At 37.0% G+C, this 25,468-nt stretch overlaps 1 pseudogene; it reads right to left on the reverse strand.

The window, feature by feature from the left end:
• Positions 1–225: 225 nt before the first annotated feature.
• Positions 226–23,981, reverse strand: LOC125817310 (respiratory burst oxidase homolog protein E-like; annotated as a pseudogene).
• Positions 23,982–25,468: the final 1,487 nt, after the last annotated feature.

Raw genomic sequence — 25,468 nt, forward strand, 5'->3', positions numbered from 1 at the left:
GTGCATTATGGTACAATAATATGTCTTATGTATTTGTGCAAAATGATTGCTTTGATGAACATTTACAATTTTCTAGTGAGAAAACTCTCTTTCAGCATATATAGTATCTTGTATGATAGATAAATTTACATTTTTGAATTGAAATATACATGTACATGCATCACATAAATAATAATCACAAAATATAAAGGAAAAAAATCACTTAAATATTATTAGTGAAAATTGCTAATAATAGAAGTACTCCTTGTGGAACTCGAAACGTGTGGATGTCTTGTAAGTTAATTCTTGTGATAGCTTCTTCAACTCCTTTGCCAAGACAGGCATCCCACAGTAGAAGACTCCTGCATATCAGTTTAATTTGTCAGTCTCCAGTTTCATTTTGCACTTTTTTTTAAAAAAAATTATGTTATATATAGTGTCTCTTTCTTTTTTAATATTCAATGTTAATTGGGAAATGCCCGGTTGGATGCTCTACCTTGTAAATGCTTCAATAAGATAAATACTTTCTGGTGTTAGTTGATGTAAGGGGATGTTTGGTTACTGGTTAGAGTTATGCAGGTATTAGTTATGCATGTATTAGTTATGCAGGTAATAGTTATGTAAGTATTATAAGTTGTGTAGGGTTTAGTTATGCAAGTAGTAGTTATGCATGTATTAGTTATGCAGGTATTAATTATGCAGGGTTTAGTTACGTTGGATTTAGTTATGCGGATATTAGTGATGTAGGTATTATTTGATTATATAGAGATTACAATACGTTATTATAGTAAATATTCTATAAATATATTTTACATATTGTTTATACAATTTTAATATACCAAATATATGAATTAGAATATGATTAACATGTGTGCCGACAAAATATATACCACCCAAATTGTAATATTAATAAAATATTTTTGGAATCCAAATGTAAACAAAAAGAAAAGGTGATTGTGTGTTAAAAAGAAAAAAGAAATAAAAATTAAGAATGGAGTACAGTTAAGTTCTCAATAAAAAAAAATTAATAGGAGTAAATACATAATTTACTATTTTAATACATGTATAATTAATACCTGCATAACTTATTCGACCTTTTATCCCACATAACTTATACATAGATTCCCTCATAAGTTGTGTTGGTATTAATTATGTAGGACTACAAAGAACGTAACCAAACACCGTATAAAATTAATATATGAATAATTTTATACAGCTTTTAGAATCCTACCAACCAAACATGGTATAAGTTCTGTTGACTTTTCTACCTATTAAAAACTTCTACCAAACATAGTGAAACTAATACAACTTTTAATACATGAATAAAATGGACTCTTATACAGTAACCAAACGGCCCTAATTGTTTGAATATTTCATGAACTATGAAGAGTTTACTATTCATGACTTCCATAATAACTGATCTATGCCTTTAGGTCCTTTCTAATTGTAGAGTTATGTCCACTCTGTTTTTATCTAATCAACGACCATGTTGTTCTTTGGATATAGCAATATTGCTGCATTTTTTAGATTCTTCTTCAAGCTTGTATATAACTTTTGAGAGAAAATGGCCAAATGACCCCCAAATAATTTTTCTAAAGACTTATTTAGAACATATATAACAAATTAAATTTATTGCTAAAAAAATATACACATTACTTCTTCATTTTTAAAGTCATGGACTCAAGAGTAACATAGTCTAAGTGAAGTAATTATATATTTTTTTAAAAAATCAAATTTATTAGAAGGAACTGAAACAAAATAATTTTTTCTACTTTTTTAAAGAAGGTTCCTACATGTTATCCTAAAACCCATGATGAATTAAAACTAAAAACTCAAATTATAATTTAACCATGAACATTTTAGAGGGAGAAAGAGTGGGGAAGAGAGAGAGGTTTCTCAAATTGGTGTTACAAATTGGTCTCAAATTAGTTTGCTCATCCACAATGGTTCTGAGTCGACGACGGAATAGTCGGAGGTTAAATCTGATCTCGTCATGACCCATTCAATGTGTATTTGGAATTTTCTAATGAATAAAATCAAACAAAATGTAAAAAAAATATGAAAAGATTGTTGAATTGGTTGAATGAAAGATTTGATTAAGGCCGCTATCTTCTAGGCTCTAGAGATTCAAAGTGGATGAAAACCTTACCAAAATTTCCGTCCTTGTAAAATGTTAGAGATATAGAAATTTATTGAGGTTAAAAATGATGTTTATTATAGTTAGGGTCGAAGAAATAATTGAAGAAGAAAGGAGGAGGAATGAGGAGACTTTTTTTTAAAAAAAAATTATTAAATGGTGAAATACACGTGTCACATGCTTGTTGATAGGTGCTTATGTTTCTTGATGTTTTGATGATCTCCTCACAAGTGCAGGGACTAGGTCCTCTACAGAGTATAAATACTCATCCACAGGTCAAAGTGTTGTACAGCTGGAAAGCTGTCTGCGTCAGAATGTTGGTGAAGCTGTAGAGTACTCCACCAATCAGAACCGACGAGGTTGCTTGTTCATTGGATAATAACTTTTCATGTCTAAATATATCCAAGGAAAAAAAACAAATTATCTCATTCATTCAAAGAGAGATACTTTCAAGCTTCAAAACAACAAGGGACCTGATAGAAGTGCTTCGATTGCTTTCTGTACTAGTTGTAGTTTTTCTTGCTTGTAATAGTTCTTATATTGTAGGATTCGTTTCACTTGTGAAAGAAACGTTTCAAACTTGTTTGAATCATTCTAAGAACTAGGTTAAGGGTAACGTAGGTTGTTACTCTAAAAGTCTATATTAATCGGTCAGGATTACTATAGTGGGCAGTGTTGTATATGCACTGGCTCAGCTAAGTAATAAGAGGTATTGCTTAGTGTGGATCTTTTTGTAAATTGGCTTTTACTTTTTCTTGGAGAAGATTAGTGGAAGCAGTTCGAAAAGTCCTGTTGAGAACAGGTCGTGGTTTTACTCCCTTGAGTATGGAGTTTCCACGTAAAGTTGTTTGTGCAATCTTTACTTTCAGCATTTATTTTTGTTTGTTATTGTAACTGTGCTGAGGACCTGGTCCCATCAAAATCGGTGGACGCATACATTCCAACAAGTGGTATCAGAGCTTGACTTTTCAATTTGGTTAACACCTAGAAAAGAAAAGATCCAGAAGGAATGGCTGCCCCACCCAATATGGAGGAAGGTAAGTTTTCTACCAGGCCACCTCGCTTTAATGGTCAATACTACGGATGGTGGAAAAATCGAATACACGACTACATCAACGTTGAGGATACGGAGCTGTGGGACATTATTCTTGATGGACCGTATATTCCTACAAAGGAGGTGAAGGATGGAGAGCTCACCACTACTACTGTCGAAACAAGAAAAGAGTACAATGAAGCAGATAGGAAGAAGATAGAAAAGAACTACAAAGCAAAGAAGATTCTGGTGTGTGTGTGGAATTGGAGCAGACGAATACAACAGAATTTCTGCTTGTGAGACTGCCAAAGAGATATGGCCCTGTCTTCAAACAACCCATGAAGGAACCCAGCGAATGAAAGAGTCTAAGGTTGATATGCTCACCACTCAGTACGAAAATTTCATTATGAAGGAAGGGGAAACCATATTTGAGATGAACTCAAGATTCACCTCTATCACCAATGAGCTGAGAGGCCTAGGTGAGCCTATTCCTGTCAGTAAGCAAATTCATAAGATCCTCAAAGTGCTTCCTAAATCTTGGGAAACCAAGGTGGATGCCATAACATAAGCCAAAGATTTAATGACTCTTCCCATGGATGAACTGATTGGGAATCTTCTGACCTACGAGATGAACAAGAAATAGGGGACGACTGTGAAGGAAGGAAAGAAGGAAAAGTCTATTGCATTGAAAACATCTCAAAGTGAGGTGACTGAAGAGGAGGATGAGATGGTGTATGTCACTAGAAGATTTCAAAAAATCTTAAAGAAGCATGAAGGCTTCCAAAAGAAAACCCCTTCTAGCAGAACTGCTACTGCAAATGATCTTTGCCATAAATGTGGCAAGCCTGGTCATTTCATAAGGGACTGCCCCAATCAAAAGCTGGAAAATCATGACACCAGACCTCGCAAGAAGGACGTGGTCCTAGACCATGTTCGAAGGAAGGCACATGTTGATCAGTTGGTGAGAAAATCCTTTGCTGTTTGGGGAAACGATTCAAGTGAATCAGAAGAAGATGCAGAAAGTCATGAGGATGTTTCAATGATGGATATTGAAAATGATGAAAGCGTTTTCAACTCCATTTTCTCCCTGATGGCAAAATCTGATGATGAAGAGGATTCAGACGAGGTAACTCTCTTTGATCTTAAGGATGATCTAGATACTATGCCTATTGAAAACTTGAGGAAACTTGCCTGCTTATTGACTCTGTTGATGAACGAACCACAGAAAACTTAATGTTGAATAAAAAATTAAGTTCGTGTGAGGATGAGAAGTTTGCTCTCTTGTCTCAAGTTTCTGAAATGAGTCTAAGGATAGGTACTCTAGAAACTAGCAACATAATACCTGAGGAGGACCCTGGTACCTCAGTAGGTGGAAAGAGAAAGCTTAGCATTTTTGAGGAAGAACTGGAAGAAAAGCTAAAAAATTCTGAGTCTAAGCTAGTTGCTTCCCTTGAAACTAATTCTCAACTGAGAAAGGATCTGAGTAAGGTCAAGGAGGAGTTAAGCCACTCTCTAAAATGGACTGACTCCTCTAAGATACTCTCTAATCTGTCTAATTAGAGTTTCAATGGAAAGAGAGGGTTGGAACTCAGACCAATAGAACCACTTTATAATCCTCATAGCAAATATGTGTATGTATCTGACAACCTTTTGTGTACTCACTGTGGTCGAAATGGTCATTTGAAAGAGAAATTTGAGAGTCTGAGAAAAGCTAAAGAAAGGCATGTGAAATTTGTTAGATCTAAAAATGATGTTAAAAAGGGACACAAGGGACCTGGTCCCCTTTATCCTTTCAGTAAGAACACATTGCCTCCCTGGACGGAAAGGTTTCTTATCAAGCCTTTTGATAGTTATTGGGAACTCCATTTGAAGTGGGTTCCTAAATCTAACAAGTGATTCTTATGCAGAAGAGAGGAAGGAGTCAATGCTGGTACTTGGAGAATGTATGCTCAAGACACATGATTGGAGACACTTCAAACTTCCTCTCTTTGAAAGCACACCAAGGTGGTGGTGTGTCATTTGGTGGTGGAAATAAGGGCTCTATCCTTGGTATAGGCAGGATAGGGAGATCTGCTGATAATTCAATAAATAATGTACACTATGTGGAGGATTTAAAATACAATCTTTTGAGCATATCACAAATCTATAATAGAGGAAATGAAGTCAAGTTCGTGGCTGATAAATGTTTGGTTACAAATCGCATTACTAAAAGGGTTGTCACGTCTGCTACTAGAGTTAAAAATATGTATGTTGCAGATCTGGATTCCATTAAGGGAGATGATCTGTCCTGTTTAAGTGCTCAAGCTGATGATGCAGATCTATGGCATCGGCGACTAGGTCATGTGAGTACTTCGTTACTGAACAAACTTATTACAGTGGACCTAGTCCGCGGATTGCCAACACTAAAGTTTTCGAATGACAAAGTCTGTGATGCATGTGCTAAAGGGAAACAGACTAAGTCATCATTCAAAGCCAAGAAGGGAGTCAGTACAATGAGACCTCTAGAGATGCTCCACATGGACTTATGTGGCCCTATCAGAATCCAAAGCAGATGAGGTAAGAAATATATTCTTGTCATTGTTGATGATTTTTCCAGGTTCACTTGGAACATGTTTCTGCTAACGAAAGATGAGACAGCTGGACAACTGATCACATTTGTCAAAGCCATCCAATTGAAGATAGCCAGTATCAGATCTGATCATGGTACGGAGTTTGAAAACTCGCTACTTGAAGGATTTTGTGCAGAAAATGGAATCAATCACTACTTCTCAGCACCAAGAACTCCTCAGCATAATGTAGTGGCTGAAAGAAAGAATAAAACTCTGGTGGAGATTGCTAGAACTATGCTGATCGATTTAGGACTTGTAATGAATTTTTGAGCTGAAGCAGTTAATACAGCATGCTATGTGACAAACAAGTGTCTTATCAGATCTATCATCAAGAAAACACCTTATGAGCTATTAAATAACAAAAACCCTTCAATTTCACATATTAGACCATTTGGGTGTAAATGTTTTGTGTTGAATAATGGAAAGGATGATCTAGGCAAGTTTGATGCCAGAAGTGATGAAGGTGTATTTGTTGGATATTCATCTACAATAAGGCGTACAGGGTGTTTCACAAATGAACTCTTTGCATTGAAGAAAGCATGCACGTCAGGTTTGATGAATTGGGTACAAGAAATGAGAACAATGAGGATTATGAGTTTGAGGAGCTGATGAGCAAGCATCAGGATGATCAGGGTACAAAAGAGAATGATGCAGAACACTCAAGAGGACCTGGTCCCTCTGGTTCATCACAGGAAACAACGTCTCAAAATCTTGAAGAAGATGAAGGTGATTCTGATGCTAACAAAGAAGAAGAGATTACCAGAAAGTCTGGATGGAAACATCAATCTTCACATCCACTAGACAATCTTATCTCTCCACTCGACTCAAGAATTCAAACTAGGTTTAAATCAAGAAATCTAGTTGCTCATTCATTATTCATATCATCCATTGAACCCAAGAACATCAAGGAAGCTTTGAAGGATGTAGACTGGGTAACTTCAATGTATGAGGAGCTTCACCAGTTTGAGAGAGGCATGGTGTGTCACCTGGTCCCCAGACCACTGGACAAAACCATTATTGGAACCAGATGGGTCTTCAGAAACAAACTTGATGAGCATGGGATCATTACTAAAAATAAGTAAAGACTGGTGGTACAGGGTTACAACCAAGAAGAGGGAATTGATTATGATGAGACCTTTGCTCCTGTAACCAGAATGGAAGCCATCAGAATCTTGATAGCAATTGCCGCTCATATGGAATTCAAACTATTTCAAATGGATGTCAAGAGTGCTTTCTTGAATGGGAACCTAAAGGAAGAAGTATATGTCAAGCAGCCTCCAGGCTTTGAAGATGCAGACCTGCCCAATCATGTGCTGAAATTGGATAAGGTTTTGTATCGGTTAAAACAGGCTCCCAGAGCTTGGTATGAATGCCTGTCCAAGTTTCTTCTCACCGATGGGTTCAAGAGAGGTAAAATTGATAATACCTTGTTCTTAAAATCCAGAGGTAAGGAATTGTTAATTGTGCAGGCATGTGTGGATGATATCATATTTCGAGCCACTTCAGACTCACTTTGCAAAGAGTTTGTTGATTTGATGAGTAGTGAGTTCGAAATGAGCATGATGGGGGAACTCATGTTCTTTCTAGGCTTGCAGATCAAACAGTCCTCTCAAGGCACTTCAATATGCCAAGAGAAGTACATCAAAGAGTTGCTCAAGAAATTCAATCCGCTTGAAACAAAGGTGTTGGATCCTCCAATGAGCACAAGTGTGAAACTTAATTTAGATGAAGATGGTGTAAAGGTAAATCAAACCATGTACAGGGGAATCATATGATCACTTTTATACCTCACTGCAAGCAGGCCAAACATAGTATTCAGCGTAGGGATGTGTGCAAGGTTTCAAGCAGCACCAAAGGAGTCTCACCTGAAGGCAGCCAAACGCATCCTGAGATACTTGAAGGGAACTCAGGACCTGGTCCTCTTCTACCCTACTGGTGACTCTTTTGATCTTATAGGTTATGCTGATGTTGATTATGCAGGTTTTCTAGTTGATCGGAAAAGCACATAAGGCATGGCACACTTCCTTGGATCAACTTTGATTTCATGGGGAACAAAAAAGCAGAATTCCGTGGCATTTTCTACTACAGAGGCAGAGTATGTGGTTGCTGCATCGTGCTATGCACAACTATTATGGATCAAGCAGCAGTTGGAGGACTTTGGTGTACTTTCAGACACCATTCCTCTCATCTATGATAACACCAGTGCCATGAAAATGGACAAGAATCTTGTCCAGCATAAGAGGACAAAGCATATAGATATGAGGCATCACTTTTTGAGGGACAATGTTGAAAACCAGAATGTGGTGATAAGGTACTGCAAAACTGAAGATCAGCTAGCCGACATCTTTACAAAGCCATTAAGTAAAGAATTCGTCATCAAAAGTAGGATAAGGCAAGAGATGCACAAAATTACCTGACCCCTTGACAAAATTTGCACAAAAATCATTCTTATTGATTATGATAAGGAGGGCAGGTATCTATACTTGTTTTAAAGTTTATCATAAAAGAATTCACTGCAGGTTAAGGCTGGCAAACGGACAGGACCGGGTCAACAGGACCGGTTTTACCGGAACCGGTCCTCCTTACCGGATTTCGTTACCGGAACCGGTTTTACCGGAAATTTCCAACGGTTCCGTCCGGTCCCTTAGTTACCGGATTGGAACCGGTTTGGACCGGACCGGTACCGGTTCTTACCGGATCATTTTGTACCGGTAATTTTTTTTTATTTTTTTATTAACTTTAATTATTATATAATATTATATTATTAATTAATAAAATTATATTATTAAAAAACTTCAATTTAAAACTTTAAACTTTAAAGTTACTTTAAAGTTTCAATTGAATTTAAGTTTAAACTTTAAACTTAAAGTTTAAAATTGACTTTAAAATTTAAATTTTAAAGTTTATAACTTTATATTGAATTTAAAGTTTAAAATTGACTTTAAAGTTTAAAGTTTAAAGTTTATATTGAATTTAAAGTTTAAATCTTAAAATTCAATTTTATATTAAAGTTTAAACTTTAAACTAATATTAAAATAGTTGAAAATTAAATTTCTAAAATGACTTGGATTAAATATAAGAGACTATTTTAGAAGAAAATCAAGGCGAATAGCCGTATATTTATTCAAATAAATAAATTGTACAATACAAATATTAGAAAGAGACAAAGAGTACATAATCTAGGTATTGAATATTAATTATTGTACTAACAATTGAAACTCTTTTTAAAATCTTTTCGTAACTTTTGTATCATTTCAAAAGAAACATTTTTTGGAACTTGTATTTGTCGTTCTTCTTCCATTGCTTCCATACCATCATCACTATTATCACCAAATATTTCATCTATTTCGTCTTCTATTTGGCTATTTAATTGTGGTAGTCCGGTATTTCTTCTTTCGGCATTGACCCAATCTCGAAACAACACCGATATTTCCAAACTATCTTTTGCTAATGAATATCGATGATCTCCAATCATAAATCTCGCCGCACTAAAGGCTTGCTCCGAAGCGATCGATGATGCTTGAATCGCTAGCACATCTCGAACAATCCTAGCAAGGGTCGGAAATTGATTTTCACGATTCTTCCACCATACTAATATTGGAGCTTGAAGTTGTCCTTCTTCATGCCTAATTTTTTCTCGTGCCTGATTGAAATATAAATCAAAATCATTATTAGTAGATGATTCAAGCTCAAGATAATCATCCATCCAATCATCCGTATCATCGCTTCTAGGTTTACAAGATGGAGGTTCAACTATTGGAATATTTTTTTCCATAGATTTATATGTATTATATAACTCTCTAGTTTTTAAATATATGCTACTTTTACAATCTTCAACACTAGGAGTTTCATCATCTCTAATTTCTAAATTTGAATAAATCTTTTCAACCATTCTTTCAACACCTTTTAATTTGTAATTTGGGTTGAAAGTAGTAGCAGTCAAATAGATTTGAGGAATAGGAAAAAAATATTTTTTGAATTTTTCAATCATAAAAGCAAGGGAATTTTCAAATCGATCTTTTCCTTTATATTTTGCAAATTCAGATGAAATAGCACAAATATTTACTAAAACAGAAGAAATAGTTGGATAATATTGACCAGAAGCAGCATTTGTTGCTTTATAAAAAACACTTAAAAATTCAATAAGTTCTTTTGTATTTTCCCAATCTTCATAGCCAATTCTCAAATTCGGGTCCGCATTATGAGCATTAAAAACTAATTGTACCGGCTCTTGATAAATATAAGCAACTTGAAGCATTTCAAATAAAGAATTCCATCTAGTGCATACTTCTTTTGGAACTTTTCTATATTCAAGTCCACATTCTTTACAACGATTTTTAAATTCTGTAATTCTAGCTTTTATTTTAGCTTTAAAAATCCAATTACAAGCAAGTCTAATTTTTTCACAAGAAATTCCAAATTGAGAAACACCATCTTTTACTATCAAATTATACACATGTGCGGCACACTTAATATGAAAAGAATCATTATCAATTGGACAAAGTCTACATTTTAAATAATCAATTGCTTTCAAATTATTAGAAGCATTATCTAAAGTGACACTCATTATTTTATCACATATTCCATAAAATTGTAAAACAAGGCCTATTTTTGTTGCTATATAAGCACCGGTTTTAGTTTCTTCAACATATTTATATCCTAATATTCGTTTTTGCATGTTCCATTCATGGTCAATCCAATGGACAGTAATTGTAAAATAATCATTACCATTAGGACTACGTCCCATATCAGAAGTAATAGATAATCTACCATCATAATAAACAAATAAACAACGAAGAAAATGACAATATTCTTTTTGATATTTAAAAAGATCACTTTTAATTGTACTTCTTGGAATACCTTCATAATCTGGGTTATACAATTCTCGAATATACTGAATAAAACCAGGATGTGAAGGAAATGAAAAAGGCAAACCACAAACAGCAACCATTTTAGCTAATTCTCTACGATCTTTTTCTTTACTATATGTGCGGTGTGTGCTTCGGCTAGCCGGGTTAGTCATATTTAATACACTTTGAACCATATTAGAACCTCCAGCTCCCATAGAATTTTCAGGTTGAGGTATTCCATTTCTATTAGCCCTTTCTATATCATCTAGGCGAGCAAATTCTTTATTACACTTTCTCAAATGTGTTCTTAGTCGTCTCGTTCCCCCTTGTGTACCCGTAGTTACATGTTTCATGATCAATTTACATTTCGTGCAAGTAACAGTAGTTTTTTCCTCATTTTGTACCAAAAATTTCCATACTAAAGATCTTTTAACACGTACAACGGTCTTTGAAAAAGTAGGTAAAGAGGGGACTTCATCTTGTTCCGGTAATTCGGTAGCCGGACTAGTAGGACTAGGGGTCTCATCATCTTCCTCATTTATTTCTACTTCCTCATCTAATTCTTCCTCAAAATTAGTAAAACATCTATTTAAAGTTTCATGATCTACTTCATTTTCGGAATTAAATTCAATAGGTCGTGAGTCTCGTGTAAAAGAAGTTTCATCAACATGAGTATAATCATTAGTATTAATTCTAAATCTAGGAGGTGGCAAATTTTTAGAATTAGAACTACTTCCTCCTCCCCTATTATTTTTTCTTTCCGACATTGGTCTTTTACCACTATATTTTTCAAAATTCATGTTCAAGTTTAAAATAATTAATATTATGAAAAACAAGCAAAGATAATATAACAAAAAAATAAAATAACTTAATTAATAAACAAATAAAAAATTAAAGTTGGAACGAATGTATCGAACGTCTACGTAAAAGTAGACGTATAACCAAAGCCGGAATTGAGAGATGCCAATTGAAGCTTCCGATTTACTTCAAATAAATCTCCGAAATTCGAACTCCAAGTCAATATCACAAAATAATAATTATGAATTTATGAGAGATTGAAAATTAAGAGATTTTATAAGATATTTATAGTTTGTGAATTTGTGATTTAAATGAAAAAATGTGATATATTTATAGTGTTAAGGGGTAGAGAGGGGTGGGGGGGCTGTTTGGAGCCGTTTTGGGCCCCAGCCCAACGGCTCCTTTAACGTTCACATTTAAAAAAAAAAAAAAAAAAAAAAAAAAAACAAATTGACCGTTGAACCGGACCGGAACCGGTTCTTACCGGACCGGATCAACCGGATAAAAATCCGGGTTCCATTTCGGTACCGGTTTCGGTACCTATAAGACCGGTTCCTTACCGGTTCAACCGGTACCGGTCTTACCGGTACGGGAACCGGACCGGATAAAAACCGGTCTGTTTGCCACCCTTACTGCAGGTACCTTAATGCAGGTATACATTATTGGTGTGTCTAGTTGAAGGGATGGTTTAATCACACAGGCAGAGTTACAAACTGAAAGGAGGACCTGGTCCTCATGAGGTTAGTATCACTTGTGCTACACTGTCTAAATGTAAACATCACTGCCATGTGTCACTTGCCCATTCATCGCGTCAGTTTCAAAACGTCTTGTTGCTTTTAATACCAAAGGTCGCCTCTATTGGGACCCGATACCTTTTCACTTTAAAATTCTCCTGGTGAGTTATTATTATGTTTCCCTCTTCTCTTCAAAATCAAACTTCATAAACCTTCTTCTAAAAATCTCTAAATTTCTCTCCAAATTTTGTTTCCCTCTTCTCTTCAAAATGCCTATCTCGGAGTCTTCTTCAAAAACACCCATCTCCCAAGAAGTTGAAAACCCTAGTTCATTCAACTTCTCTGTTCCTCCCCCTGAAGAGTCTCCATCCACCCCAGTCTGTGGTGTTGGTGAAATGGATGAATCCATCACTCCACCGGCCGACATCTTGGTCTCCCCTGTTCTTCACTCCGGGAATGTTTTGGTTTGCTCTCCCACTCTGGTTCTATTTGGTGACAAATCCCCAAATTCAGAGGCACAATCTGTGGCAAAACCTATTGTGGGTCTTCCTATGGAAAAAATTGACGTTGTTTCCATGGCAGTGTCGTCTACCATATCTGAGAGATTGTTTGAAGGGGACTTACCTGAAGGGAAAGGTCCTGAATCATGTATCCTAACTGTTGGGGCTGAACTGGTGGCCGTTCAAAGCTTAGCCTCATTAAGAGGTGATGTTCAACCTACCCTTCTGGAGCACGAATTGGAGTCACCAGATCAGGTCCCTCGTAGAAGTGAGACTATCTTTGACCAAACACCAAAATCCTTTGATGTCAGGAGCGATAAGGAAGAAGAAGAAGAAGAAGAGATCCCATTAAGATGGTGGTCAAGAGGAGTGCGAGGAGGAAACCATTCTCAAGTAGAAGTTCCTGAGTTGGAAATAGTTAAAAGTACGTCTGAGATTGACATTATTGATAAATGTGGTGAACGAGAAAAGGAGTGCTTCGATTGCTAATAAAACAACAAATTATCTCATTCATTAAAAGAGAGATACTTTCAAGCTTCAAAACAGCAAGGGACCTGATAGAAGTGCTTCGATTGCTTTCTGTACTAGATGTAGTTTTGCTTGCTTGTAATAGTTCTTATATTGTAGGATTTGTTTCACTTGTGAAAGAAACGTTTCAAACTTGTTTGAATCATTATAAGAACTAGGTTAAGGGTAACGTTGGTTCTTACTCTAAAAGTCTATATTAATCGATCAGGATTAGTATAGTGGGCAGTGTTGTATCTGCTCTGACTCAGCTAAGTGATAGGAGGTATTGCTTAGTGTAGAGATTAGCAGGCTAATCTCTTTTTGTAAACTTGCTTTTACTTTTGCTTGGAGAATATTAGTGGAAGCAGTTTGAAAAGTCTTGTTGAGAACAGGTCGTGGTTTTACGCCCTTGAGCAAGGAGGTTTCCACATAAAGTTGTTTGTGCAATCTTTACTTTCAGCATTTATTTTTGTTTGTTATTATAACTGTGCTAAGGACCTGGTCCCATAAAAATCGGTGGACGCATACATTCCAACACTTGTATTTCACCACAAGATACATGCCTGATAATGACGTTTCAGGGAGGAAATAAATCTACTTTAAAATAGCCCAAGAGAGTAATAGGACCCCTTTGAAGTATGAGTGTGTAGTTGGAAATCTGGTAATAGGTTGGGGGTTATTTGACTATTTTCTCTAACCTTTGATATTTGTTGTTTTATTACCTTTTACTATGTGATGATTATCATTAGAATGAGGATATCTCATTTTTCCCGAATTAATCATATAAGGCATTAGGACTAAGTTAACTAGCAAAATCATGTAGGAAGGGGCACTTGCCAGAACTGCTGGTGCTTAATAAATTATCATAATTGAGATTGTGATAGAAATTCTTTACCTACTGTGGAATAGGGATGTTTCAATGCTATTTTCTTGAACACTTCAGTCCATTTGGGCTTTGCAAAATGTGTCCTTACCTGCACTAGAATTAGCTTTAATGTCAGTAGAATAAAAAATATTTCACTTTCAGAAGGTCTATGTGATGGATCATACCCTGGTGCCACACAAGATGTCAACACCATGTTTTGCATGATTAAGTGCCTGGAGCATAGTGATGAGAGTTGATCTAGCATCACCTTCTTCATAAACACTCGTTAGATAATTAAGCATCTTTATCTGACCCTGTTCCATCACCAGAATACAGGAACATAACCGAGTTGATGGCAATAATATTAAAACAGAAATCGAACAACGTAGAATTCCAATTAAGGACATGTAGCAAGAAGTATGTGTGTACTACTTTGTGATCCATCTTTGCAACTTCATTCATCACTCCTTTGAACCACTCTAAAGATCCAGGTTCTCTGGTAACCCAATAAAAATGTGCACTTCTTGCCCTTTGTGATTTCTTTTTTACACTTGATGTTGAGCTTGAAGAAGCAAAACTTGTCCAGCTATCATCTGATGCGCTGGTCTCAGTATTCGAATCCTGAAACAGAATCATGAACGGAAAATATTTACTTGGAGCCTTATAACGTTATTGCTTTGAAGTAATGATATTGTAAGATTTACCACATCTTCATGTGCTCTTGTATTGTTCAGTAGATCCATTAGGATACTTATAAAAGGTGTAGCTCCAATACCAAGTCCTACAAGAAGTAAGACATCATAATTTTTATAGTCTTGTGATGGTGCTCCTTATTGTCCATCAACTAGCAATCGAGGTAAACAACTGCATGGTCGATAGCATTTTTAGAACTTGTAAAGAAAATCACGATGTAGATTTGCTCAATGGACAGAAATAGTAAAGTTACCCTCTTTGATCAACATTTTCATGTTCTTCAAACTTTGCTCAACCAACTACACATGCTGGAATCTCTGTGAATACTCTCTTAAGTTCTTTTGTCCAGTCACCTACGATCCGGATATAAACACTGAGGTAGTCATCTCCTGGTGCTGATGTTATAGAAAATGGATGCTTGGAGAAATATTGAGATATATGTTCAATACCTGTTCGTAACATAATCAGCTTGCATGTGAAACAACAATACCTACCATTCAAATGAGGATATTTTTGGGAACTGCAGGAATATATACTGCCCGCTCTTGTATTTGAAGCCAGCTGGTTTTGACATGATCAAGCTCAAGACATCTCCTGTAAGTACAGAAACCTGTAAGGTCCGAAAATCAATTCTTTATTCGTTTCCTCCTATCTTGTTCTTGATCTTTCTCTCCTTATATTCTTAAGTGGTTTTACAGTTTCATTTTAGGAGTTAGTTTCTTGTACTGTCCCGAGAATACAAGTGTAATTGATGAAAATGCTATCAGTTTCTTGCCCTTACTTACCTTCAAGATCTTAACTGTATAGTCTTCTGATCGCCATGTTCTCAAAGTCCTCTCCGCAATGTACAGGATTAATGGAATGGAGATATACATCCACGTCTGCGTTAATAGTTATTGGTGATATATTGTTAGCATATAATCTTGGATAAATGTTTTTTCAATTTAATGCTTGCTTTCTTTGTACTAATTATCTTCATAGTCCTTACCGTCTTCTGATACCATTTGTAGACAAAGAACAGGAATGTTCCGTGTAGTAGTAGCAATATATAGACAAATGCCAGAAGGTGATCATGAGAATACCAAAATGCATTAAAGCCTGTTAATCGGTTCAAAGGGGGTGGCAAGTTGAGTACGCTCCTCCTGAAGCGTGGTGTTGCTAGTATGACGGCTATAGTCATCAAAATTACCATAGAAATACCGGTGATGCCCTCAACACCAGTCAAAAGACTTATCTAGCTTGGCTTCAACTTGTCAAAATCAGAAGCTACGAGTGCAAATTTTTCTAGCGATGAGTTAACCAAATGGGGAAAATCACACGCTAAATGGTTGGTTGTATGAAATATTATGCCAATAGCTATGGCATGTGCAATAATCTGCAAGCGAATGGCCTAGTTAAGGAATATATGATACTAGTGATAAATTGAGGTATGGAGTGTTTACCTTGTGAAAATTGATATTGTCAGCAAATGGAATAAGTAACCTGGCTCTTGTTGAATGTAACCTAGTTAACATGTTTCGACAAACTGGTAAAAGGATTAGTGCCATGTTAAACTTGAGTGTCTCGGCAGCCCCTTTAGCTGTAGCCAAACAGTAACCCATTACTTGAAATGCTTCCATTTGCTTATACTGCATGAATTTCCAAGTGAAAAGTCCAATCATAGCGAGCAACCATAGCAAGATAATCGAGCCTCTATGCCAATTGTCTAAGACAAGGCATTTGAGGGCACGACTTACTTTCTTTACTATGTTGTTGGCGTTGCTGGTTCGTATGTTTGGACTCCAGTCGACACTGGTCGTTGTGCTTAAAGGCCTACTGTAGCTCATGTAATGGTCCCTTTGTAAAATAAGTGTTTCTTATAAGAGCTTATGCCTTTTGGTGTTTTGATAATCTCCTCACAAGTGCAGGGACCTGGTCCTCTGCAGAGTATGCTCGTCCAGTATCAAAGTGCGGTACAGCTGTAAAAGCTGTCTGCGTCAGAAAGTTGGTAAAGCTGCAGAGTACTTCACCAATCAGAAGCAAGGAGGTTGCTTGTACGTTTGGTAATAACTTTTATGATATATACTAAACAAAATACAACAATATCATTCATTCATTCAAAGAGAGAAATATTTTCAAGCTTCAAGAACAGCAAGGGATCTGATCGATTACTTCAAGAGCTTCTTGTACCAGTTGTTACTTTATTTGCTGGTAATAGTGCTTATATTGTAAGATCCATTTCACTTGTGAAAGAAACGTTTCAAACTTGTTTGAATCATTGTAAGAACTAGGTTAAGGGTAACTTAGGTTCTTACTCTAAAAGTCTATATTAATCGGTTAGGATTAGTATATTGGGCGGTGTTGTATCCGCTTAGCAAAGTCTAAGTTATCTAAAGGTGATAGCTTAGTGGGTAGTGTTGTATCTGCTCTGGCTCATCTAAGTAATAGGAGGTATTGCTTAGAGTTGTGATTAGTAGGCTAATCTCGGTTTATAAACTTGCTTTTACTTTTGCTTGGAAAAGATTAGTGAAAGAAGTTTGAAAAGTCCTGGCAGGCCAGGTCGTGGTTTTACTCCCTTGAGCAAGGAAGTTTCCACGTAAAGTTGTTGTGCAATCTTTACTTTCAGCACGTTCTATTATTTTTTGTTATTTTAACTGTGCTGAGGACCTGGTCCCATCTAGACTAGTGGACACATACATTCCGACAAGTGGTATCAGAGCAGTACTTTTCATTTTGGTTAACACCAAGAAAAGAAAAGATCCAAAAGGAATGGCTGCTCTACTTAATATGGAAGAAGGTCAGTCTTCTACTAGGCCACCACGTTTTAATGGTCAATATTATGGCTGGTGGAAGAATCGAATACTTGACTACATCAACGTTGAGGACACTCAGTTGTGGGACATCATTCTTGATGGACCATATATTCCTACAAAGGAGGTGAAGGATGGAGAGCTCACTACTACAGTTGTCAAAACTAGAAAGGAGTACAATGAGATGGATAGGAAAAAGATAGAGAAGAACTATAAAGCAAAGAAGATTCTAGTATGTGGGATTGGATCCGATGAGTACAACAGAATTTCTGCCTGTGAATCAGCCAAAGAGATATGGGACTGTCTCCAAACAGCCCATGAGGGAACACAACGAGTAAAAGAGTCTAAGGTCGATATGTTTACGACTCAATACGAGAATTTTTGTATGAAGGAAGGTGAAACTATCTTTGAAATGAACTCAAGATTCACTTCCATCACCAACGAACTAAGATGCTTAGGTGTGCCCATTCCTTTAAGCAAACAAGTTCACAAGATTCTCAAGGTTCTTCCCAAGTCATGGGAAAGCAAAGTTGATGCTATAACAAAGGCAAAAGATCTGAAGACACTTTCCATGGATGAGCTGATTGGAAATCTCCAGACCTACGAGCTGAACAAAAAGCAGGGGACAAACATGAAGGAGGGAAAGAAGGAGAAATTTATTGCTTTGAAAAACTCACAAAATGATGCGACTCAGGAGGATGATGAAATGGCCTATGTTACTAAAAGGTTTCAGAAAATCATAAAGAAACATGATGTCTTTCCAAAAAAGGCTTCGACCAGCAGAGCAGCAAACGCAAATGACCTTTGTCATAAATGTGGCAAACCTGGTCATTTTATGAGGGACTGTCCCAGCCAGAAGCAGGAAACTCAGAACTTCAAACCTCGTAAGAGGGACTTGGTCCCAGACAGTGCTCGGAGAAAGGCTCATGCTGATCAGTTGGTGAGAAAAGCCTTTGCTGTATGGGGAAATGATTCAAGTGAGCCAGAAGAAGATGCAGAAAGTTATGAAGATGTTTCAATGATGACTATTAAAGATGATGAAAATGTCTTCAATTCCATCTTCTCATTAATGGCAAATTCTGATGATGAAGAGGATTCAGATGAGGTAACTCTTTTTGATCTTAAAGATGATCTAGATAATCTGCCTATTGAAAATTTGAGGAAACTTGATGCTCTGCTTATTGATTGTGTTGATGAACGAACCAATAAAAACTTAATGTTGAATAAAAAATTAAGTTTGTGTGAAGATAAGAATTCTGCTCTCATATCTAAACTGAGTATCAGGATAGGTATCCTCGAGAATGATAGTCTGGAACCCAGTGAGGGACCTGGTACCTCAGTAGGTGGAAAGAGAAAGCTTAGCATCCTTGAGGAAGAACCGGAAGAAAAGCTCAAAATCCTTGAGTCCAAGTTAGTTGCTTCTCTTGAAAAAAATTCTCAACTGAGAAAGGATCTGAGTAAGGTCAAGGAGGAGTTAAGCCACTCTCTAAAATGGACTGACTCTTCTAAGATACTCTCTAATCTGTCTAATCAGAGTTTCAATGGAAAGAAAGGGTTGGGACGTAGACCAATAGAACCTCCTTATAATCCTCATAGCAAATATGTGTCTGTATCTGACAATCTGTTGTGAACTCACTGTGGGCGTAATGGTCATCTAAAAGAAAAGTGTGAGACTCTGAGAAAAGCAAAAGAAAAGCATGAGAAATTTGTCAGACCTGAAAACAATGATAAAAGGGAACTCAAGGGACCTGGTCCCCGTTATCGTTTCAGTAAGAACACTTTGCCCCCCGGACATGAAGGTTTCTTATTAAGCCTTTTGATAGTTATTGGGAACTCCGTCTGAAGTGGGTTCCCAAGTCTAATAAGTGATTCTTGTGCAGAAGAGAGGGAGCAGTCAATGTTGGTACATGAATAGTGGATGCTCAAGGCATATGACTGGAAATACTCTTAACTTCCTCTCTTTGGAAGCACACCAAGGTGGTGGTGTGTCTTTTGGCAGCGGAAAGAAAAGTTTTATTCTTTGAATTGGCAAAATAAGAAGAACTGTAGATCATTCCATAGAAAGTGTACACTATGTGGATAGTCTGTAGTTTAATCTCTTAAGTGTGTTTCATATTTGCAACAAGGGAAATGAAGTCAAGTTCATGTCTGAAGGGAAACAACTTGTCATGTCTGAGTGCTCAAACTGATGATGCAAATCTTTGGCATAGACGACTGGGTCATGTAAGTACCTCTTTTCTTAACAAGCTTGTTGCAGGGGACCTGGTCCGCGGACTACCAAAGTTGAAATTCTCAAATGACAAAGTCTGTGACGCCTGTGCAAAAGGCAAACAAACAAGATTTTCTTTCAAGGCAAAAAAGGGTGTGAGCACTACCAGACCTTTGGAACTTCTCCACATGAATCTGTGTGAACCTGTTAGAATTCAAAGCAGAGGAGGAGTGATGAGGGGAGACCATGAGATGGAGGAGCTGATCAAGCAAAGGGAAGACAAGGATATCCTAAATCCTGGAAACAAACAGGTTGCAAAAGAAATTGCTGCAGATCTCACAGGAGCACCTGGTCCCTCTGATACTACCCAGAAGGTTCCATCTCAAAATCATGAAGCTGATGATGTTGAATCTGATGCTGAAATCGAAGAAGAGTTGATCATAATGTCCGGATGGAAACATCAATTCTCACATCCATTGGACAATCTCATCTCTCCACTTGACTCTGGAATTCAAACTAGATCCAGGACAAGAAATCTAGTTGCATATTCAGCCTTTATGTCAAGAGAAATACATTAAGGAACTGCTTTGAAAGTTCAATTCGATTGAGGCAAAAGTTCTTGACACTCCCATGAGCACAAGTGTGAAGCTTGACTTAGATGAAGATGGAGTTGAGGAATGAGTGCAAGATTTCAAGCAGCACCAAAGGAATCCCATCTAAAGGCAGCTAAACGTATCCTGAGACACTTGAAGGGAACTCAGGACCTGGTCCTCCTCTACCTAACAGGTGACTCACTTGATATAATTGGTTTTGCAGATGCTGACTATGCAGGCTTTCTTGTAGATCGAAAGAGTACATCAGGCATGACACATTTTCTTGGATCATCACTGATTTCCTGAGGGACAATGTTGAGAAGCAAAATGTAGTGATGAAGTTCTGTAAGACTGAGGACCAGCTAACTGATATCTTTACAAAGTCATTGAGTAAAGAATATTTCATTAAAAGCAAGATGAGGCTGGGGATGCACAAGATTACCTGATTCCGTGACAAGTTTGCACAAAAATCTTCTATTTTGATTATGTTACGGAGGGCAGGTATCTATACTTGTTTTAATGCTTGTCACTTAAGAATTCACTTCTGGTACCTTAATGTAGGTATACACTCATGGTGTGTCTAGCTGAAGAGAAGATTAAATCATACTGACAGGGTTGCAAACTGAAAAGGGGACCTGGTCCTGCTGAGGTTAGTATCACTTACACTACACTGTCTGTATGTCAACATCACTGCCACATGTCCCTCGCCCATTCATCGTGTCAGTTTCAGATGTCTTTTCGCTTTTAAACCAAAGGTTGCTACTGTTGAAGACTCGATGTCTTCTTGGTTTTATATACTACTTCTCTTAGTGAATCAAATTACAAAATCTCATCAAACAATTCTTGTTGAAATTCACTAATCCCCTTTCCCAAAGCTTTTCTCTCTTTCTCAAAATGTCTAACTCTAATTCTTCTTCAAAGATCCCTATCTCCCAAGAAGTTGAAAATCTTAGTTCATTCAACTTCTCATTTCTTACTCCAGAAGGCTGTAAAGAAATCTCATGTGAAAAAGGAGAAAGTTAGAAAACAGGTGGCTGAAATTTAAAACTCATAAAGGGACCAGGTTCTAGGGTGCAAAATCAAAGTGAAGAAAAGAAAATGACAAGGGAGGAGAGGATAACGGCAATGGAGAACCAAAAGGTTTTGAATGGCAGAGTCTTTGACCCTGACATTCTAACCAAATTTGGAATATCAAATTTTTTTTATGCACTTGCCACAAAAGGTGGAGATGTCAAGAATGCAGGGTTATCGAAAGGGTTTCTCAAAGGGAAATATCAATTGCTTTTTGAGTTCATCAATAAGGTGTTAGTGCCCAAAACAAAACAAAAATAGTGGCATCTGTTGCTGATCTGTTTCTCATGGAGAAGCTTGATGAACTTGAAGAGATCAACCTCTCTGCCATTATGCTGGAATGTTAGTGTGTTGAAGGAAAAGCTAGGTGCAGATCTCAAATGACAGATGTTCTAGAGCAACAGGCTACCCTTAAACGGGAAGTGACTGATCTTATTGAGATTATGAATAACAAGGAGATTGAAATTGCTTCATTGAGGTCTGAATTGCAGAAGGCAGTTTCGAGGGACCTGGTACCAGCGATGGAAATGAGCAGGTGTTACAAAAGTTGAGGGATGAAAATGAAAGGCTGCTGAAGACAAATGCATCACCCAGTGAGGAAGTTAAGGCTCTCAACATGCAGCTTATCAAGGCTCATGAGGATGCAAATGAGCATCTGTCTCTGTTTATGTGCACTCTCAATCCCTTTCCACTTCTGTCCTAAAAGTGTCTTGTTTCCTTAGTTTCCCTTTTTGTTCTTCAATCCTGATTAAAACTCTTGTGGCTTTGTGTTTGTTTTGCTTGACTACAGTGGTCAGTATTTTTGATCTAATGCTATTTATGTTTCTCCCCTGTTCATATGTGGCTTAATATTCTCTTTATGCTTACATACACATGTTATGTGTGGCCCAAGGCCCTGAACTCTTTATTGCCTTGCATTTAACTTGAATATGTTTACTGCTTCACCTTTTCAATGATGTCAAAAGGGGGAAGTTTTGTTGTAAAGTTGGTTGTGGAATAGGGGGCACTGAACTAAGGGGGAACTGTGGTTGTTAAAGGCATTGAACTAACGGAGAACGAACTATGGTTGTTAGGGGCATTGAACTAAGGGGGAACGAACTGTGGTTGTTACTGGTGCACTAACAAAGGGGGAATTTGTTATGTATTTGAATGAATGTTTGTTCCCTCACGTGAGGAGTTATGCAGGTTGTTTGTCATCATCAAAAAGGGGGAAAATGATAAGTTCTAATGCTCCTAGATGTTTTGATGATCTCCTCACAAGTGCAGAGACCTGGTCCTCTGCAGAGTATGCTCGTCCAGTGTCAATATGTTGTACAGCTGTAAAAGTTGTCTGCGTCAGAAAGTTGGTGACGCTTCAGAGCACTTCACCAATCAGAAGCGACGAGGTTGCTTGTTCAATTAAGGGGGAAACATGAGTCATTGAATGAATGTCTGTTCACTCACGTGAGGAGTTATGCAGGTTGTTTGTCATCATCAAAACGGGGGAAATTGATAAGAGCTTATGCATTTTGGTGTTTTGATAATCTCCTCACAAGTGCAGGGACCTGGTCCTCTACAGAGTATGCTCGTCCAGTGTCAAAGTGCGGTACAGCTGTAAAAGTTGTCTGCGTCAGAAAGTTGGTGAAGCTACAGAGTACTTCACCAATCAGAAGCAAGGAGGTTGCTTGTACGTTTGGTAATAACTTTTATGGTATATACTAAACAAAATACAACAATATCATTCATTGTTGTATTTTGTTTAGTATATACCATAAAAGTTATTACCAAACGTACAAGCAACCTCCTTGCTTCTGATTGGTGAAGTACTCTGCAGCTTCACCAACTTTCTGACGCAGACAGCTTTTACAGCTGTACCGCACTTTGACACTGGACGAGCATACTCTGCAGAGGACCAGGTCCCTGCACTTGTGAGGAGATTATCAAAACACCAAAATGCATAAGCTCTTATCAATTTCCCCCGTTTTGATGATGACAAACAACCTGCATAACTCCTCACGTGAGTGAACAGACATTCATTCAATGACTCGTGTTTCCCCCTTAATTGAACAAGCAACCTCGTCGCTTCTGATTGGTGAAGTGCTCTGAAGCGTCACCAACTTTCTGACGCAGACAACTTTTACAATTGTACAACATATTGACACTGGACGAGCATACTCTGCAGAGGACCAGGTCCCTGCACTTGTGAGGAGATCATCAAAACATCTAGGAGCATTAGCACTTATCAGTTTCCAACTGCCATAACTGAAGGAAAAGGCACATATTAGTGTTGCTATTTTTTAACACACTTTGCAAGCCAGAGGAACAGACCCTAATGTAACCAAGATCTTCTGGATCTAATTCCTCCATTATCAAACAAGCATACTCTCCTGCATTTTCCTTCAATTTTGATAGCTTATTTGCTGAAGCACTCACCATTATCAACTGGTCAAGGAACAAAAACATATAAATAAAATTACGAATTATGTCACAATCCAAGGATTTTTAAAGTAACCTAGCATCTTTATCAAGTTTTCATTTTTTTGGTTTCGGAGCCAACATTAGAGCTCCGACTAAATTCGAATTGCACACTGCAAGGCCTATTCAGGGGTGGCGCTACCAACAAGTTTTTCTCCATATCCAATACTCAAACCCGACATTTCTGGTTAAGGTTGAAGCAATGGGTTGCGTTCTTTATCAAGTTTTATACTCATACTTACTGTATGCAGTAATAGTAATAACTTGATTGTAGAGGCTTTTTTTATTTTAAAGCTATATCTTTGGATACAAATTAAATTGTTTCTGAAATACTAGTAACTGTTCAGAGTCTTCAAACTTTCACAATAATTAGATTGAATAACAAGTCTTTTAAAAAGAATATTTAAGCCTAATGGCCTCTAAGTCGCAAAAGTGAAATCCAGAAAAGAGGTTTCCTCTCGCAAAAGAGAACATCACTTAAGCAAAGGGGCTCTCGCTTAAGAGAACCCCACGTTTCATTAGAGGTTGCAATAGCGCCCAAATGTCGCTTAAGTGAAGCTAAGGAGTTTAGAAGGCAGTGCACAGAATCCAAACCAACACAAAACTTAAAATAAATGTCCAATTTCTTCCTCTCCTCTTTAAATGTCTAAAATTGTTCTAAACTCTTGATCTTTATTGTGCAAATAAAATCTGGTATGTCTCCCTAACTTTCTCTCCCTTGAATTGGTAAATTTCATTTGGATAATTGATTTTTACTTGTTGTAAGTTGGGGGTATTTAGTGGTAGTAACTTCTCTAACTGAATTCCTTGCTTAAATTGTTAAATACAGGTGTATTGGCTGATTTAAAGTATTTGGAGATGTCTTGAGAACCCATTTCATGATATAATTTTTTAAAGTAGATTGGGTACAATGTGTTTGATAAAATGCCCAAAAGAACTCAAAAATGATTATCGAAACTTGTTGTGACGAAATGAATGAGTTTTTTGTTACTTGTTTGGTTGTTGTTGATGTTACACTGATGGTTATTTAAATTTTGTGTTAAACTAGAAATGAAATTTGTTGTTCGTGTTTAAGGGGGTGAATGTTCAAAAAAATGAAATCCCCATTGCAAAAGTGATCTTCTTTTAAGCGATACCCCTTCGCTTTTGCGATTTCTCCTTAAGCAGCCTTCTGGTCGCTTCTGCGATGTTCCCTTAAGCGAACATGGCTTCACTTTTGCGATATCTGGGGCTGTTTTCTGCCAGGATGAATATTTTCAGCATGCTTGTTTTGGTTTCAAATTGAGTTCCAACCATTTTCTTTGACTTCTATCTATGAAATAGCATTTTTAACACATGATTCTCACACACATATGCTATTGTGATTTTCAGATTTTCACAAAGTAAAGAATGTCAGACAAACTCGGTTTTGAGGAGGATGTGGTGGTTGAATATGATAAATATCAATTTGTCTCTCTCCGAGCACAAAAGATCTATTATGTTGATTTGATGAAGAAGAAGCTACTTTCGGAGAAAGGCATATCGCTTGACAAAGTTGAGGAAATTCTTCCAACTTTCCATCAAAGGCTGATGTCATGCAGTTGGATATGCTTGCAGTTGAACCTTGTAGGGAAAGTGAGCAATGTGTGAGGGATTTTTTATGCCAAT

This window comes from Solanum verrucosum, unplaced genomic scaffold, assembly GCF_900185275.1.
Source record: "Solanum verrucosum unplaced genomic scaffold, falcon-dt-bn FXZP01000258.1, whole genome shotgun sequence".
Classification (NCBI taxonomy): Eukaryota; Viridiplantae; Streptophyta; class Magnoliopsida; order Solanales; family Solanaceae; genus Solanum; species Solanum verrucosum.